Here is an 18,200-nt window from a genome sequence, read left to right as displayed (position 1 = left end):
CCCTGCACCAGCCTTCCCTCCATACCCTCTGATCCCCCTAGCCACAAGGGCCATATCTAACTCCCTCTTAAATATAGCCAATGAACTGACCTCAACTGTTTCCTGTGGCAGAGAATTCCACAGATTCACCACTCTCTGTGTGAAGAAGTTTTTCCTAATCTCAGTGCTAAAAGGCTTCGCCTTTATCCTCAAACCGTGACCCCTCGTTCTGGACTTCCCCAACATCGGGAACAATCTTCCTGCATCTAGCCTGTCCAATCCCTTTAGGATTTTATACATTTCAATCAGATCCCCCCTTAATCTTCTAAATTCCAACGAATACAAGCCTAGTTCATCCAGTCTTTCTTCATATGAAAGTCCTGCCATCCCAGGAATCAATCTGGTGAACCTTCTTTGTACTCCCTCTATGGCAAGGATGTCTTTGTTGGCCTTCATTGCTAGAGGGATTGAATTTAAGACCAAGGAGGTTATGCTGCGACTGTACAGGGTACTTCTGAGGCCGCACCTGGATTACTGCGTGCAGTTCTGGTCTCCTTACTTGCGGAAGGATATACTGGCGTTGGAGGCGGTGCAGAAAAAGTTCACCAGGTTGATTCCAGAGATGAGGGGGTTAGACTATGAGGATAGATTGAGTCACCTGGGACTGTACTCACTGGAATTCAGAAGAATGAGAGGATTTCTTATAGAAACATATAAAATTATGAAAGGGATAGATAAGATAGAGGTAATAACATTTTTTCCACTGGTAGGTGAGACTAGAACTAGGAGACATAGCCTCAAGATTCAGGGGAGTAGATTTAAGATGGAGATGATGAAGAAGATGAAGAACTGCTTTTCCCAGAGAGTGATGAATTTGTGGAATTCTCTGTCCAGTGAGCAGTGGAGGCTACCTCAGTAAATTTATTTAAGGCAAGGTTGGATAGATTTCTGCATAGTAGGGGAATTAAGGGTTATGGGGAAAAGGCAGGTAGGTGGAGATGAGTCCATGGCCAGATCAGCCATGATCTTATTGAATGGCAGAGCAAGCTCAATGGGCAAGATGGCCTACTCCTGCTCCTATTTCTTATGTTCTTATGTTCAACAGAAGTTCCTGAAGATTTGAAGATTCATTTATAACTAAACAACTGTGAATTATCAACTGGTTAATAAGTAATAGCTGCTTTTCTGAAGCAATAAAAAACATACATGATAATAATTTTGCTTTTTTATTTATTGGGATACAGCGTGGAACAGGCCCTTCTGGCTTTTTGAGCCATCCCGTCTAGCAATCCTCTGATTTAGTCCTAGCATAATCATGGGACAATTTACAACGACCAATTAATCTACCAACCAGTACGACTTTGCACTGTGGGAGAAAATCGGAGGACCCGAAGGAAACAGCTACATAAAGAAAACAAGTTATAGATATGTTGACATGAGAGACTGCAGCCTAAGTGAGTCAGGCAGTATATTTATGGAGAGAAATCATCATTTATATGTTTCAGCTGTATAGATTCCACTTGGAGTACTGTGTTTAGTTCTGGTCACCGCACTGCAGGAAGGATGTAGATACTATAGAGAGAGTGCAGAAGAGATTTACAAGATGTTGCCTGGATTGGAGAGCATGACTTATAAGAACAGGTTGAGTGAATTTGGCCTTTTTTCCTTGGGACAACGGAAGATGAAAAGTGACCTGATAGAGGTGTGTAAGATGATGAGAGGCATTGATGGTGGGATAGCCGGAGGCTTTTCCCCCCAGAGCTGAAATGGCTAACACAAGGGGACATAGTTTTAAGGTGGTTGGAAGTAGGTACAAGGGGGATGACAGAGGTAGATTTTTCACACAGGGAGTGGTGGGTTCATGAAATGCACTGCCAGTGATGGTGGTAGAGGTGAATACAATAGAGTCTTTCAAAAGACTCTTAGATAGGTACATGAAGCTTAAAAATACACGACTATGCAGTAGGGAAATTCTAGGCAGTTTCTAGAGCAGGCTACATGTGGACCAAAGGGCCTGTAATGTGCTGTAGATTTCTAAGTTCTAAATGGCCAGTCGACTCTAACAAAGGAATTGCACTTCAGATTCTGCCTTGGTAGTCTCTAATCTGATGGCATGAACATCAATTTCTCTAATTTCTGGTAACCACCACCCTTCCAAACTGCCCATTACCCACACATTTCTCTCTTTCTCTCTCTCCATCTCTTCTACATTCCATTGTCTTCTCCATATTCCATCTTCTCCAGACCTTTGCCACTTCTACCTATCATCTGTCATCTCTTGCACCATTCCTTTTCCCCCAGCTTTCCATGCTGGTTATAGCTCCTCCTTCCAGTTGATAAAGAAACTTAACCCAAAAGATGACCATCCAGTTCGCTCCACAGATACTGTCTGACCCACTGAGTTCCTCCAGTGCTTTGTTTGTTGTTACAAAGGTTGAGTTATATATCTCATACCCAAATGATTCTTATTTCACATACTAAAATGAGCAGTGTACTAAGGAAAAATAACTCATAAATAGCAAATCGTCATAAAGTGATATTGCACGGAAATAGAACGTTTATCTCAACATGCCTATACTGAGCAAGGTGCTTTCCTCTGCCAGTCACTTCTTCAGATAATCATTAACGTTAGTAAATATTCTGATGAAAGTCAACGCACTTTTAAAAACATTTGAAATTTGACCAAAATATATCCTCGTTTACAGGAAACTGTGGTAATATTTTAACTATGTCACTTACAGTACTGTACAAGAATCTTAGACACCTGGTGTCCAGCAAGACTTTAGTACAGTACTGTATTTGTCAATGTGGAGAAGACAGAGAGTTTGTAACTCCGGCGGCCGCAAAGGATGTTGAGAACAACAAGGGCAGAGTGCCACGGGAGGGGTGGAGGATAGGTAGCAGAGGAGCAGTGCCAGGGGCAGGAAGTGGTGTAGGTGGAAACACACCCAGTCCTGAGACACCAGGCAAAGTCATTTGATTCCTAAACTATTGGTTTACTGATCATTACCAAACATTTCTCTGGTGCTTCCCACTCCTTCCCCTCTCCCATCCCTTTTCCCCAACCATGATTTCCCCTCCCCTGCCCCCTTCCCACTCTCAGTACACAGAGGCCCATATTAGTAATAGCTTTATCACACTCGCATATGTCATAAAATTTGTTTTTTTTTTTGCAGCAGTACAGTGCAATACCCAAACTGCTATTGTAATGTGCAGAAGTTTTAAGCATCTCAGCTATATATATTTGTGCCCAAGACTTTTGCACAGTAACATATGTTAAAAAAAAAATCATTTGTTTCAGGCCAAGGCCCTTCATCAGTACTGATTTTCGATGGTCCACATTGCTGCTAGACCAAGGAAGCTTATCAACTTCATATTGATTATATATAAACTGAATACTTATTATAAATAAGGCACAGAGGAACATCTGGAGAAATTTCTGAAATGCCCGGTTCGCTGCCGCTGCTACTGTGCAATCGAGAATCTCCGGAGGGAAGGCCCCAAAATCCCCGGCTTTGCCTGCTGCTGACGACCGAGGCTGAGGACGAAGCGTTCGGCAGAGATGGTGCTCGGTACTCGGTGTCGGAGGGCTGATCGGAGCTTGAAGTTTTTAGACGACTCAGAGTCGGACTGTGGTCGGGCATGGTAGGGAGTTTTCTTCCTTCTCCCGTCTGCGCGAGATGTGGGACATTCAAGAGACTTCGAACTTTTTTTTTTAACCGAACCCATGGCCTGTTCTTTTAAGTTATGGTATTGTTGCACTGTTGTAACTATATGTTATAATTATGTGGTTTTTGTTAGTTTTTCAGTCTTGGTCTGTCCTGTGTTTCTGTGATATCACACCGGAGGAATATTGTATCATTTCTTAATGCATGCGTTACTAAATGACAAAAAAAAGAGGACTGCATGTCCTCAATCTATAATCTAAAAAAAATACAGAGTAGTAGGTGGCGAGTCATCATTATAAAAGAACAAGAACACATGAAAGCAAAGGCAAATGATTCCCGCAAGTTTCATCATCTAGAATATGTGTTGTAAAATATAAAGAATCAACTTTATTTGCCATGTATATTTACACTACATGCATTAGGAAATTGCTGTGGAGTGATGACACTACATGCAACAAAAAAAACATGGTACTCCAAAATGAACATAATACTTAATTAGTAAAGCAATGACTAGAATACTGTATGAGATGGAAGCTAACATCGTATCACTTTTGGCCTCTGACTGGGGGAGAAATTTACAATACAATTAGAATTTTATCAGTCCACCAGATAACCTGTTTTATGGCAATTTTCTACAGAAACAATTTGACCAAAAGGTTACTTAGGCACTTTATTTTTGTTGAAAAAGCTTCTTTCTGGCAATATAATGCACCAAGTATTTCACTGTGTACACCCAAGGATGTCCTTCTGCATTCTACTCCACTGATGTGCTCTTAAGGTTGCCTTCACATAAACAAAGGTGTAACCACACACCAGACAGTGATACTACCCTATTCTTGTCCCCATGCTCTGCTACATGCAGATTCTTGCTCTGAAATTTCCTTAAAATTCCATGGAGTGTTTCTCCCTCAACTGTTGAACCCCCTCCAACACGCCTGGCACTTTGAGGTGTTTACTTATACGAATTCATCTTTCTAAATCAGAAGAGAGTGCAGTGTGAGGTGTGTATTTTAACAATCAACTATCATATTCCCATGGCTCAACAATAATTGCTTCAATAATGGTGAACAATATTACCTGCAATGTTTAGAAACATAGAAAACCTACAGCACAATACAGGCCCTTCAGCCCACAATGCTGTGCCAAACATGCATTTACTTTAGAAATTACCCAGGGTTACCCACAGCCCTCTATTTTTCTAAGCTCCATGTACCTATCTAGGAGTCTCTTAAAAGACCCTATCATATCCACCTCCACCACTGTTGCTGGCAGCCCATTCCATGCAGTCACCACTCTCTGTGTAAAAAAAAAAACACTTGCATCTCCTGATATCTCCTCTGTACCTACTTCCAAGCACTTTAAAATTGTGCCCTCTCTGGGGTAAGATGCTGTTTGGGGAGAGTGACAGGAGCAGAAGGGGAATGGCCGCTGATGAAGGAAGAAAGATCATGTATCTGCACCTGTATTTACTTGCTACCATCAGCTGATTGGCAGTGTTGTCCTGCAAGGCAGAGAAAAGTGCATCATCACTGAAGTGGGTAGACACTCAATAACACACATCAAAGTTACTGGTGAACGCAGCAGGCCAGGCAGCATCTCTAGGAAGAGGTACAGTCGACGTCTCACGCCGAGACCCTTCATCAGGACACTCAATAACATGTTTTGCCTGCCCACTGCCAAACATAAAAGTGATGCCTGCATCAAAAGCCACTTGCAAGGAAATCTCATAATCCTCAATGGCTGATTGTAGGAACTGAAGAACACTACAGATTATTGCTTGTACTACCATGGCTCTGACTCTTGTGTTGTTTATTGTGCTACTTTGTTCTTCCTTTCTTGTAGACCCACAATCAGTGCCTTATGAACAGCTTCTTACTCCTGCCATCATATTTCTGAATGTCCACAAGCCCATGAACACTCCCTCACTATTCCTCTTTTGCACTATTAATTAATTTATTTATTTTACCTGGGGTAATTTTAAAAACTCGTTCAGTACTGCTGCTGCAAAACAACAAATTTCAGAACGTGTCAATTATAATAAACCCGATTCTGAATTTATGTATATTTTCTTTTTTTCTTTATTCCCAAGTCCCCATAAAGTTGCTGCAGGTTTTTCCACTGTATCTGTATCTCACCATATTTGTGCATGTGACAATGAACTCAACTTGACAGTGCCTCATCCTTTTTCAAAGAGGGCTGCAAATTGACATGGAACAGACTGACATTATATTGTATAATTATTTATTATGAATTGAACTTGGCTACTTCGAACAACGGTTAATCAATACATTTAATTTGTTTAAAATTAAGTGTTTTAATCAGTTTTATTAAGCCTTGCACTATCAAGAGTTAATTAGAACAGCATTTGGAAGAATCTTGGACAAGGAGATGGTACCATTACATTATCTAAATTGAATTGTAGGTTTGAGGCAAGTAATCTTTCCCCTACATGATGCTCAGATCACTGCTGGATGTGAATTAAACCAGTGAAACTATCTAACGCAAACCCAGATTTTAAAACTCTGCTTATGCTTAGAATCCTTAAGATAGTGAAATTGTTTTGAGGTACCCTGACATGAAGTCCATGATTACACCATTCTCTTCTCGGCTGCAAGGGATGAGCTGTTGCTTGTTGTAATTTGATTTCTTGATGGAGCAGAAATTAATTGAGAACAGCCACAATCTGCATTATCAGCATTCTGTAACTGTGCAGCCCTCTGGTGGACGAATCCTGCCCAGTGGGTCTGGTGTCATGCCAAGTCCCTTGTAGGTAGACTGATGAATTCAGTGGAAATCTGCGCAAGAAAACCATGGGAGTCAATGCCTGCAAAGTATAGAAACACTGATACAACTTGTTTATGTAATTCTTGAGGCAGTGATTCTACCTGAAGTGAAATCTCTTATTCATTTCAAATTTTCATGGAACTAATCACCTTCAATTACTTACTCATTCTATTTTTCCTGCACAATCACCCTTTTAGAAAACTTATCAAGTAACTTCTTGCAATACAAGTGAGTTCAGAGCTGTAATCTGTCCATTTATAGGATAGATTATTTTCTTGGAGGCAAATTAAAAGTAAATTTCAGAGTGGAATCATTCATTTTTTTTTTCCTTTCAGAGTTTAAAGAACTGGTTCTGCTTTCTCAAGGAAATATCCTATCTGCACACAGATTCTATTTAGAAATTTTAGGAAAAAATCAAGAGTGCAAAATTAATGCCTCATAATAGCAGTGTACACAATTTTTGAAATGATTTCCGTTCAGAGTTTACCGTCCATATAAAATTATGTTGTATAGAACACAGAAAAGAACAGTATTTTAAGACAGCAATGACTGCAAACAAATAAAACAATTGCCAAGTATCCTCAGGTCATTTGGTTTGAGTTATAATGCCAAACAAGAATAATGAACTTCTGCAGTAGGTAGCATTGAAAATGTTTTTCAAGCAGTTCTGCATTAAGTTGCCTTCTTAATCTCTTTCCATATTGATCATGGGTTACTTTGAAAACCCTTACAATTTCATGACCCCAAAATAGCAGTAAGCAACCTTATGTTGCACAATTAAGTTCAAGGTAATTATGGAAAAGGATTCATCTGGTCCTCCGGTTAAGACCTAAATTGGAGAAAAGCCAATTTTGAAGTTATCAAAAAAAGGATGGTGTTGGGTAAACTGATGGGACTGAAGGGTGATAAATCCCCAGGGCCTGATGGTCTGCATCCCAGGGTACTTAAGCAGGTGGCTCTAGAAATTGTGGACACATTGGTAATCATTTTCCAATGTTCTATAGATTCAGGATCAGTTCCTGCGGATTGGAGGGTAGCTAATGTTATCCCACTTTTTAAGAAAGGAGAGAGAGAGAAAACAGGCAATTATAGACCGGTTAGTCTGACATCAGTAGTGGGGAAGATGCTAGAGTCAATTATAAAAGATGAAATAGCGGCATATTTGGATAGCAGTAGCAGGATAGGTTTGAGTCAGCATGGATTTACGAAGGGGAAGTCATGCTTGACTAATCTTCTGGAATTTGAGGATTTAACTATGAAAATGGACATGGGAAAGCCAGCGGATGTAGTGTACCTGGACTTTCAGAAAGCATTTGATAAAGTCCCACATAGGAGGCTAGTGGGCAAAATTAGAGCAAACGGTATTGGGGGTAGGGTACTGACATGGATAGAAAATTGGTTGGCAGACAGGAAACAAAGAGTAGGGATTAACAGGTCCTTTTCAGAATGACAGGCAGTGACTAGTGGGGTATCGCAAGGCTTGGTGCTGGGACCGCAGCTATTTACAATATACATTAATGATTTAGATGAAGGGATTAAAAGTAACATTAGCAAATTTGCAGATGGCACAAAGCTGGGCGACAGTGTGAAATGTGAGGAGGATGTTATGAGAATACAGGGTGACTTGGACAGGATGGGTGAGTGGGCAGATGCAGTTTAATGTGGATAAATGTGAGGTTATCCACTTTGGTGGCAAGAACAGGAAGGCAGATTACTATCTGAATGGTGTCAAGTTAGGAAAAGGGGAAGCACAATGAGATCTGGGCATCCTTGTTCATCAGTCTCTGAAAGTAAGCATACAGGTACAGCAGGCAGTGAAGAAAGCTAATGGCACGTTGGCCTTCATAACAAGGAGAGTTGAGTATAGGAGCAAAGAGGTCTTTCTGCAGTCATACGAGGCCCTGGTGAGACCCCACCTGGAGTATTGTGTGCAGTTTTGGTCTCCAAATTTGAGGAAGGACATTCTAGCTATGGAGGGAGTGCAGCGTAGGTTCACTGGGTTAATTCCAGGGATGGCGGGTATGTCATATGTTGAAAGATTGGAGTAACTAGGCTTGTATACACTGGAATTTAGAAGAAGAGGGGATCAGATTGAAACATATAAGATTATTAAGGGATTGGACACGCTAGAGACAGGAAACATGTTCCCAATGTTGGGGGAGTCCAGAACCAGAGGCCATAATTTAAGAATAAGGGGTAGACCATTTAGAACAAAGTTGAGGACAAACTTTTTCACAGAGAGGGTTGTGGATCTGTGGAATGCTCTCCCTAAGGCGGCAGTGGAGGCCAATTCTCTGGATTCCTTCAAGCAAGAGTTAGATAGAGCTCTTAAGGATAGCGGAGTCAAGGGATATGGGGAGAAGGCAGGAACAGGGTACTGATTGTGTATGATCAGCCATGATCACAGTGAATGGTGGTGCTGGCTCGAAGGGCCGAATGGCCTACTCCTGCACCTATTGTCTATTATCTAGCAAGTGCTGATAGGGACAAGGTGTAAGTGGGAGGCCTTCAAAAGTAGAAGTTTGAGAGTACAGAGTTTGTATGTTCCTGTCAGAATAAAAGGCAAGGTTTAACAGGCTTAGAGAACTTTGGTTTCCGAGAGATATTGAGGCCCTGGTTAAGAAAAAGGAGGTGCACAGCAGGTACAAAAACAAATAAGGTACACGAGGAGTCTAAGAAATGCAAGAGAACATTAAAGGAGGAAATCAGCGGGGCTCAAAGAAGAATAAGGTTGCTCTAGCGAAGTGAAGGAGAACCCCAAGGGCTTCTACAATCAAATAGTTTTTCAAGGAAGTTACCAGGAAATTTGATGAAGGTAAGTCAGTGGATGTTGTCTGCATAGACTTTAGCAAGGCCTTTGACAAGGTCCCACATAGGAGGATGGTCAAAAAGATTCATTCGCTTGGCACTCAAGATGAGGTAGCAATTTGAATTAGTTATTGGCATTGCAGGAAAAGCCAGAGACTGGGAATAGATGGTTGCCTCTCTGACTGGAAGCCCGTGACTCATGGTGTGTCATAGGGGTTGGTGCTGGGTCTATTGTTGTTTGTTATCTACATCAATGATGTAAACTGGATCAGCAAATTTGCAGATGACACCAAGTTTTAGTGTGTAGTGGACAGTGAGGAAGACTATCAAAGCTTACAGTAGGATCTGGACCAGCTGGAAAAAAAAAGCTGAAAAATGGTAGATGGCATTTAATGCAGACCATGTGTGAGATGATGCACTTAGAGAGGACCAACCAGGGTAGGCCTAACACAGTGAGCCGTAAGGCACTGAGGAGTGTGATAGAACAGGGCAGTCTCAGAAGACTGCTGGCTGCCTGCCATTTGATCGCCGGTGGGATCACTCTGTTCCCCGAAAGGGGAGACTTCCTTTTCATCACTGGTGGGATTGCTCTATGACCAGAGAGGGAAGCTAGCCCTCTTCCCGTAAAATGTTACCCAGGTTTTCTGTGGTTTGGATATGGAATTGAATTATGGAATTTTTTTTTCAGTCTCTAGTTTTTATATTCTGTGTTTTTCACCCGCACTCTCATATTTTTGTGTGCAGGGGAGGCGGATTTGGGGATCAATGTGCTTGCTCCGTTTTTTGTTTGTTTTCTTGTGCGGGGAGAGGGGATTTGGGGATTGATGTTCATGTTGCCATTCTTTGCTTTCTTGGTTTCACAGCTATCTGGAGAAGAATTTCGGAATTTTACAGCTTGATAACAAATGGACCTTCGAAGGAGATCCATAATTCTTTGAAAGTGGGGTCACAGGTAGAAAGGGTCATTAAGAAAGCTTCTGGCACATTGGCCTTCATTAATTACCGTATTTTGGGAATGTTATGTTGAAATTATACAAGATGTCGGTGAGACATTGAGAGGGGTATGGAGTGCTATGGTCCAAGTGCAGGGTGAAGGGACTAGGTAGATTACTGGTTTGGCATGGATTAATTCTAACATTGGCACAAGAAATTCTGCAGATACTGGAAATCCAGAACAACCCACACAAAATGCTGGAGGAACTCAGCAGATCAGGCAGCATCCAAGGAAATGAAGAAACAGTTGACGCTTCAGGCCGAGACTGTTCTTCAAAGAATTCTCCTGAAATACAGGTTGGGAAACAACGGCAAATATGACAACTTTAAAAATATATACATCTTGTGTGTTAATTAGGTCATAAATGGCAACCTTGTGATTGATAAGGAAATCTACCAGTAACTCTGTCTGCCCTATGTCTGACTTTAGATCCACCAATGAGATTGACTCTGTAACATCTTTTAAAATAGGTTGGCAAGTCATTCAGATCAGGAAGCACCTTAGGGTGTTTATGTACTTCTGGTCTTATATTAAAAGGTACTCAGCTAAGATTTCCAATTTCAGCAGAAGTTGATGTTGACCGCTCCAACAGTGAAGACAGAAAGTTTGTTTTGCCACTGGTAGTTACAATAGTTCAGTTTTAAATGGCCTAAGCAGTAAACAAACCTATGGGGTAGGCTAGGATATTAATACTGAATCTAAAAAGTTCAATTCTCCTGAATCATTTTGTCTGATTCTATGGTTCTTGTATGGCAGATTTGAAAGCAAATTATTACCAAAACCTACATGTATCTAAAATGCAACATGTATGGCTGAAAGCATGTCATTTCGATATTATTCTTCCTACTTAGCCCCACGAATATGAAACAAAGACAGCATTATCTGGCTAAGGAATCGTGCTGGCACTAATTGCTGCAATATTGGGCCTCATGACTAGGAAACAGCATGTAAGGAAAGAAGAGGTACCACTCCACTTCTTAAAAGTTCAAATCACTTCTGCGCTACTACTGAGTAGTCTACAGAAGACAATGTGGAATTCAGCTCTGACATGGAAGCCAAACATCCTTTACATAATCCATCTTGCCAAGATTTTCCAAAATCAAGTCTTCACCCTTTTGTTTCATATTCACTTAGCATACCAATATCTGTTGTAATCTCTGTATACACTCTACATAGCATATCCTTGTGGCATTAGAAAATTTAGCACCTGCACCTTCAATAGCTTTATCCAATTTCTGTAAAATGCCAAAAATTGATGTCTTTGCACCAATTCCTGTGGCTCATCAATCATTAAAACTTGAAAACTAGAAAAACAAATCTACTTATGCCTCCTGTTTCCTGTCAGAAATTAATCTTATTTCCATGTCATTACCTGCTGCACCATGAGCTTTTGTTTTCTACAATAATCTTCAATGCAGCATCTCATCAAGATCTTTCTGTGTTTCAAAGGACAGTCACAATTCCACCAAATGCCTGGGATCTGTGTTGCATTTCTACGGGCGTGTAAACAACCTATCCATTAACGGTAACTCAATGGAAACTGATGCTCATAAGCTATCTCCTGGTTTGACAGGTTTTGATGTGCCATGCTATTCCAAGACTGATAATTCCTAGTTTCACAATATCTAGCCAAAGGAAATAGTCTTCCAGAACCTACTGTCAATAAAATCCCCTTTCACTCTTACACATTTCACAAAATATAGGCTTATTTTTAATCACTCTTATTGGATGTCTCCTTAGAAAATAATTCAGTGAAATTTTACTTCATTCCTTCCATAGCAACTTCATTCATTCTAAGCAAAGCAAATCTGTGTAATTGCACTCCAAGTCCTTGCAATAGAAAACAATATAATGTTTGACAATTTGGAAAATCTATAGTTTAATTACTGCTCAAACTCTTCAAAAACAATTCTTACAAACACAAATACTTGTATACCAATATGTTCTCCCCATTTCCTGCAGATCATTTGTAGTTGTTCTAAAACCAGCAACATAAGGAACCACTTCTGAATCAGCATTTCACAGGGACTGCTGCCCCTACAATGGCCTGATCAATTACCTTTCATACCTGTTCCATTTCATAAAGTGCTTGGTTAAGTAAACACCAAGGATGTAATACCTTTCCAACATTCTGAAACCTCATAATTCTGTGTGGGAGAAACAGATATGTATGTCCTTTCTTCAGTTTTATGTGCCATGTTTAATGTTATAATATTCTCCTCCATGCTTATCCTATTTCAAACATAACTTCAACTTATGTGCTAAACTAGTTAAATAGAGCAGCACTTCAGCTTTGTAATTAGAACTTAATAGACATAGTTCTGTAACACAGTGAATTCAAATTTTATTTAATCATCACCTTGGGATTCACTTTGCACAACTATGCAACACAACCTTTCTTCACCAGCCCTTCTTCCCAATTTTAGCCACTGTATTGTCCCCTATAATAGATTGTATACTTACTGCTGAAGATCTGGTGAAATCTGCCTAGAACAATAGTTATGAGATACCTAGGCTGAAAAAGTAGTGTTAACTCTAACAAGTTATTCAGAATGCACAGTCCTCGTATCATGTATATAGCTCACTTGATGGCATTGCTAAGAATACATGAGCTATTTAAGTAACTATTTACAAGTATATTACAGCCACTGCTTAGTTTCTCCAATATCCTATATGAGCTCAGGGGAGATTGCCAATTCATTGTTAAATTAAGCATTTTGATTACAATTCCTACAAGCTTAACACTGTCCAAGTGCATTTCACTGAAGCCTTCATGTCATCATTCCATTTAAAGGTTGCGATAATGACAGAAATCCCGCCGCTGTCTGTAAGGAGGCTGTACATTTTCCCCGTGAATGCCTAGGTTTCCTTCGGGTGCTCCAGTTTCCTCTCACAGACTAAAGATGTACTGGTTGGTAGGTTAGCTGGTCAGTGTAAACTGTACTGTGGTTAGGCTAGGGTTAAATTGATGGTTACTGTAATTGATGGTTACAGTGCAGCTCAATATGCCAGAAGGGCCTACTCCATGCTGTATCTCAATAACTAAAAACATCATGCTCCACAGAACTACAATACTGCAGGTGCTATAAATCTGAAATTAAAACACAATATGCCTTTAGCTGCCAGCTCATTTTATAATTTTCTCCAAAAATGCATGAGAAATACAAGATCAACAAATTACACTTTGTAATTAGAATATCCTAGGCATACATATATATGGCATCCATTAATCTCGTGAGTCCATGGATTTGCGCCTCTGAAGGTTTCCAGGGCGCAGGCCTGGGCAAGGTTGTATGGAAGACCAGCAGTTGTCCATGCTGCAAGTCTCTCCTCTCCACGCCACTGATGTTGTCCAAGGGAAGGGCATTAGGACCCATACAGTTTGGCACCGGTGTCGCACAGCAACATGTGGTTAAGTGCCTTGCTCAAGGACACACACACTGCCTCAGCCAAGGTTTGAACTAGCGACCTTCAAATCACTAGACATACGCCTTCACCACTTGACCACGTGCCAACACTAACCTAGGCATATTTCCATACTATTTACACAGGTTCAGCGGACAAAAGGTCAGTTTCATGAAAGCTTGACACTATTTTGCTCCAGACTTTGTATGACCTGACTATTTTCAACTTTTTCCCCGTATTAATCCAATTTTCAAACTCTAATTTCCACATTATCAAGACAAAACAATTCTGAGCAACAATGCAAGATATACTCCAATGTAGGATGTAGTGAAGTCATCATTGCTGGTGCCATTGTAAACAAGCAACATAAACTCCGTCATGAACAATCATACAAGAATCATATCCAATATAAACTATCAAGAAGCTGCTCCTGGTAAACAGGATGATATGCCTGCCTCATGCATCACACTCACATGCTCCTTATACAGGTCCTCCCCAGGCTAGGCCAGGGCTCTGTTCCTGTGAACTATGTGAAACCTGAGCAGTTTGCACGTCTGAAATGAGGCCACGAACTGAGTTCCCTCATAGCAGATGCAGCACAGCATCCAGTAAATTCAACCGGCCCATTTCCTTCGTATGCAAGGACTGGATACAATAAAGTGTTCTTTATCTGGGGAGGAACCACAATATCTACAGCTGTTTGCTTCAGATCGTAAATGTAATACTTATCAGAAAACAAATGACATTTGACTTTTTTTTTTAAAAGACCTTGCTTTTTTTTTATTTTATTCTTGTGGTTTTAGGATTTAAGCTAGTGGTGAGCTCTCCAGTTTACATGCTTTGGTGACATCTTCAGAGAAGGGTAAGATTGTGTCCTATACTTTTCAGGAAGGGAATCCTTTATTTTTTTTTTAAACTATGTAAAGAACTTTAGCACAAGTACAAATCAGATAATAATCAGGAGGAACTTTACTCATCACTCCACAGCTCTGAAAGGTAACAAGAATTTGAAATAGATTAACATCAATATACTATGCTAAGTAATGGTACATGCTAACTGCGCCAGTTAACAAAGGTAAATCCAACCAATTTTCAAAGTGAATGTCCAGCATTAATTACAGACTAACACTAACACAAGTTAAACATGCAATTAGTTTAAATCCTGCACGAATATGCCAGTCTCTCATCATGGGTATCGATTAGCAATAAAACAACAGTAACAGAACTCCAGCACCAAAGCCCCTGTTTTGAGATATGAACTTAACATCCATGTGGTTTTACATTTTTCCTTATTTGAATTCTGAAGTTCATTTTGTCCCTAATCAAATTACCAATACTTTGTCACAAACTAAAATTCAATTCAATGAATATTTCATGAAAATAAATTTATACTGACCCATCAGCACAAACCCAGATCTTCCATCCAAGGAAATAAAGCAAAATTAAAAAGCAGTGTAATTAAAGTGAAGTTATCTCCTACACCAAAAAATAAATCTTACTCTCCAAGGTTTGATATCTCAGCCATAAGATTTCAGTACAGGTATTTCTCAGGAAAATGCCCTCATGCTAACCATCTTTAAGATTTTCAGCAACCAGCTTACAACAAACTGAATGACAACTGTGGAACCATTAGGTAATGTTCTTCATGCACTTGGTTTTATTTGCAAATTGTTCAATAATGACATAACTTGAACTAAGCCACAAGACATTTAAATATGAAGGGTGAACTGATAAATACAAATTAATGGCCATGTTAAGATGCTCACATGCTTTAATCTTTAAAAGCAGCACCATTACCAAGTCCTACAGCAGCAAGGATGGTACCATTGACCTTCAATGTATCAGCAATTGCCACATGAATATTAAGCAACAGCACTTTGGCAGATACCAAGTTCTCTGTGACCTGGGTAGGTTCATGATGCAAAAGAGTCTACTTACTTGGAAGGCTGCAAACATGATATTACTTGAGAGGCTCAACACGATCTGAATCAGTTTATTTATTAGTATACCAGCCAATGGTCCACTCTTTCAGAGCTTTATAGAGAAGAAATACTGATCCCTCGAAACCACAAACCATCATGATTTGAACATATATTATTCCTATATTAATGAAAGGGAATCTTATTACATTAGTAAACCACAGTACTTCTGTCCATTGCACTTTTAAACTTACTTAATCTGTAATTTTGTCTTACTTTCAGTTTTGCTTGATAATTATGAAGCACTTTATTCCAATATAATAATAGGCATCTGTTAGCCTCCTGAGACCATGGATTTACATCTTGGAAGGTTTCCAGGGCGCAGGTCTGGGCAAGGTTGTGTGGAAGACCGGCAGTTGCCCATGCTGCAAGTCTCCCCTCTCCATGCCACCGATGTTGTCCAAGGGAAGGGCACCAGGGCCGATACAGCTTGGTACTGGTGTCGTCACAGAGCAACGTGTGATTAAGTGCCTTGCCCAAGGACACAACACGCTACCTGAGCTGAGGCGCGAACTAGCGACCTACAGATCACTAGAGCGACACCTTAACAACTTGGCCACGCGCCAATACTTAATCCAATATACAAGGGGTGATTGATAAGTTCATGGCCTAAGGTAAAAAGAGTCAATTTTATAAAACCTAGCACGTTCGTTTTTCCTACATTTACACACTTAGTCCAGCGGTCATGGAGCATACGGATCCCTTCTTTGTAGAAGTCGGCATCTTGGACCTCCAGAAGTGGTCCACAGCAGGGGTGATTGATAAGTTCGGGGCCTAAAGTACAAGGAGAATGAGTTATTGACTTCAAATTTTCTGCATTTTCACTCGAGTTGAACTGCATGTAACGAGAGCGGTATAACTCATCTCCTTCTACCTTAGGTCACAAACTTATCAATTACCCCTGCTGTGGACCACCTGGAGGTCCAAGACGCTCTCGTTACATGCACGCGCCGTTCAACTCGTTGAGTGATAATGCAGAAAGTTTGAAGATAATAACTCATCTCCTTCTACCTTAGGCCACGAACTTATCAATCACCCCTGCTGTGGACCACTTCTACAAAGAAGGGATCCGTATGCCCCACAACCGCTGGGCTAAGTGTGTACATATAGGACGGGACTATGTTGAAAAATAAATGTGCTAGGTTTTCTAAAATTGACTCCTTCTACCTTAGGGCCACGAACTTATCAATCACCCCTTGCAGATAATCTAAAATGAAACCTGATTAGATGCATACCATGTAACTTTTAAAAACATGATACCCTTCAAGAGACAATCCTTTCAAATCAGTAACTTCATAGGTAACAAAATGGATGATGAGGTATATATTGTGTGCGCAATAACTATGGTAGTTGTTAAAAAAAACATCCGGAGCCTGTCAATCGGACTAACTAAGTTGAAAGCTCTGGTTTAATTAAGCAGTCTCCAATTAAGTCGTCCAGCACTTCTCTAGCCTGTGTTGCCTATGACTCAGTGTGCTGACTCATCCAGTCAAACATTTTACCAGAAGAAAAAAATATTAAGGCTGCTGCAAGTTTGATATAAGGAAATGTGACCCTGAACACAATGAGATATAATGGCTCATCATGAAGATCTGGAAATATCCCATTAAAGTGAATGCTAGCAATCAGTTTTCCCTACTCCAAACTTTATAGAATTCTTTATAAAATTGTCATATTAAATATCATTTTGCAAAGTGCTGTTGCAACTAATAAATCACAAAACCAGTTCATAGGGTTTTAATGAGAATGGAATGTGCAGTGCCAATTTTGAAAATGAAATTGCAATGAACCTTGTGTTTTAGATCAGGATCAACCTTAAGCACATATGATTTTCTAGCATGCGTTATTCATTAATTTGAGGCAAAACATAACTAGATGTATTTAAATGGATAATTCCCATATTTCAAGTTTTCTTATGGCATTTTTCTGGCCTACCGTCTGCTCATTAATACGCGATCCAGCCCAGAGGCAAAAAGGTCGCTGACCCCTGTTTTAGATGACTAGTACAGGGACACAGTCACGCAAACTTGGTTTGGGCGGTATTGTGGGGAAAAGGAGGTAGCAAGAGCAAAGATCCCTCCTATAAACAATATCCATGTTAAGGATGTGCATGTATGCCTTCATGAATGTTCTTAACTACCTTGTCCAAACATTCAATAATTTCCTGTCCCTGTATTCAATGAAGAATACATGGTCATTTAAAAAAAAAGACAATCAGAATTGATAATCAAGATAAGGCAAAAGAAACATAATCTACAGCACGATTGGTAAACTTGTATAAATTAATCTTAAAAATCATACTCGAGTTCTTTTACAAATGATATACATTGCACACTGCAAAAATACATTATTTGCAATGCAAAATAGTTCTATGAGAAAGTGCAGTGTCAGTTGCTTGCTGCAGTATCTGAATTAATCAGTAATAATTTATTAAAAATTGGAAGTGCATTGAACTGTGCTTGTGTTAATGACTTTTCCTAATGAAAGAGAACAAAATATTGACCCAAGGGGATACCAACTCAAAAAGGGAATCTTCACAATGACAAAAAGCAGGAAAATCAAAATTAGTAGTGGTACTTCATT

At 40.0% G+C, this 18,200-nt stretch overlaps 1 protein-coding gene across 9 annotated transcripts in view; it reads right to left on the bottom strand.

Moving 5' to 3' along the window:
- The window catches only part of mettl15 (methyltransferase 15, mitochondrial 12S rRNA N4-cytidine), an 89,069-nt gene that overhangs the window by 61,696 nt on the left and 9,173 nt on the right, over positions 1-18,200 (bottom strand). For 4 of the 9 annotated variants that reach the window (XM_072272713.1, XM_072272711.1, XM_072272709.1 and 1 more), the window contains one exon: positions 6,217-6,442. The exons of 4 other annotated variants lie outside the window; for them this stretch is intronic. The gene's annotated coding sequence lies outside the window, so the exon portion shown is untranslated. Of the gene's footprint in view, positions 1-6,216; positions 6,443-14,111; positions 14,188-18,200 lie in introns of those variants that run through there. One more of the 9 variants, XM_072272712.1, reaches the window with a different exon arrangement.

The sequence above is a fragment of the Mobula birostris genome, chromosome 11, assembly GCF_030028105.1.
Source record: "Mobula birostris isolate sMobBir1 chromosome 11, sMobBir1.hap1, whole genome shotgun sequence".
NCBI classification, from domain to species: Eukaryota; Metazoa; Chordata; class Chondrichthyes; order Myliobatiformes; family Myliobatidae; genus Mobula; species Mobula birostris.
This window is presented reverse-complemented; position numbering and strand designations above follow the sequence as displayed.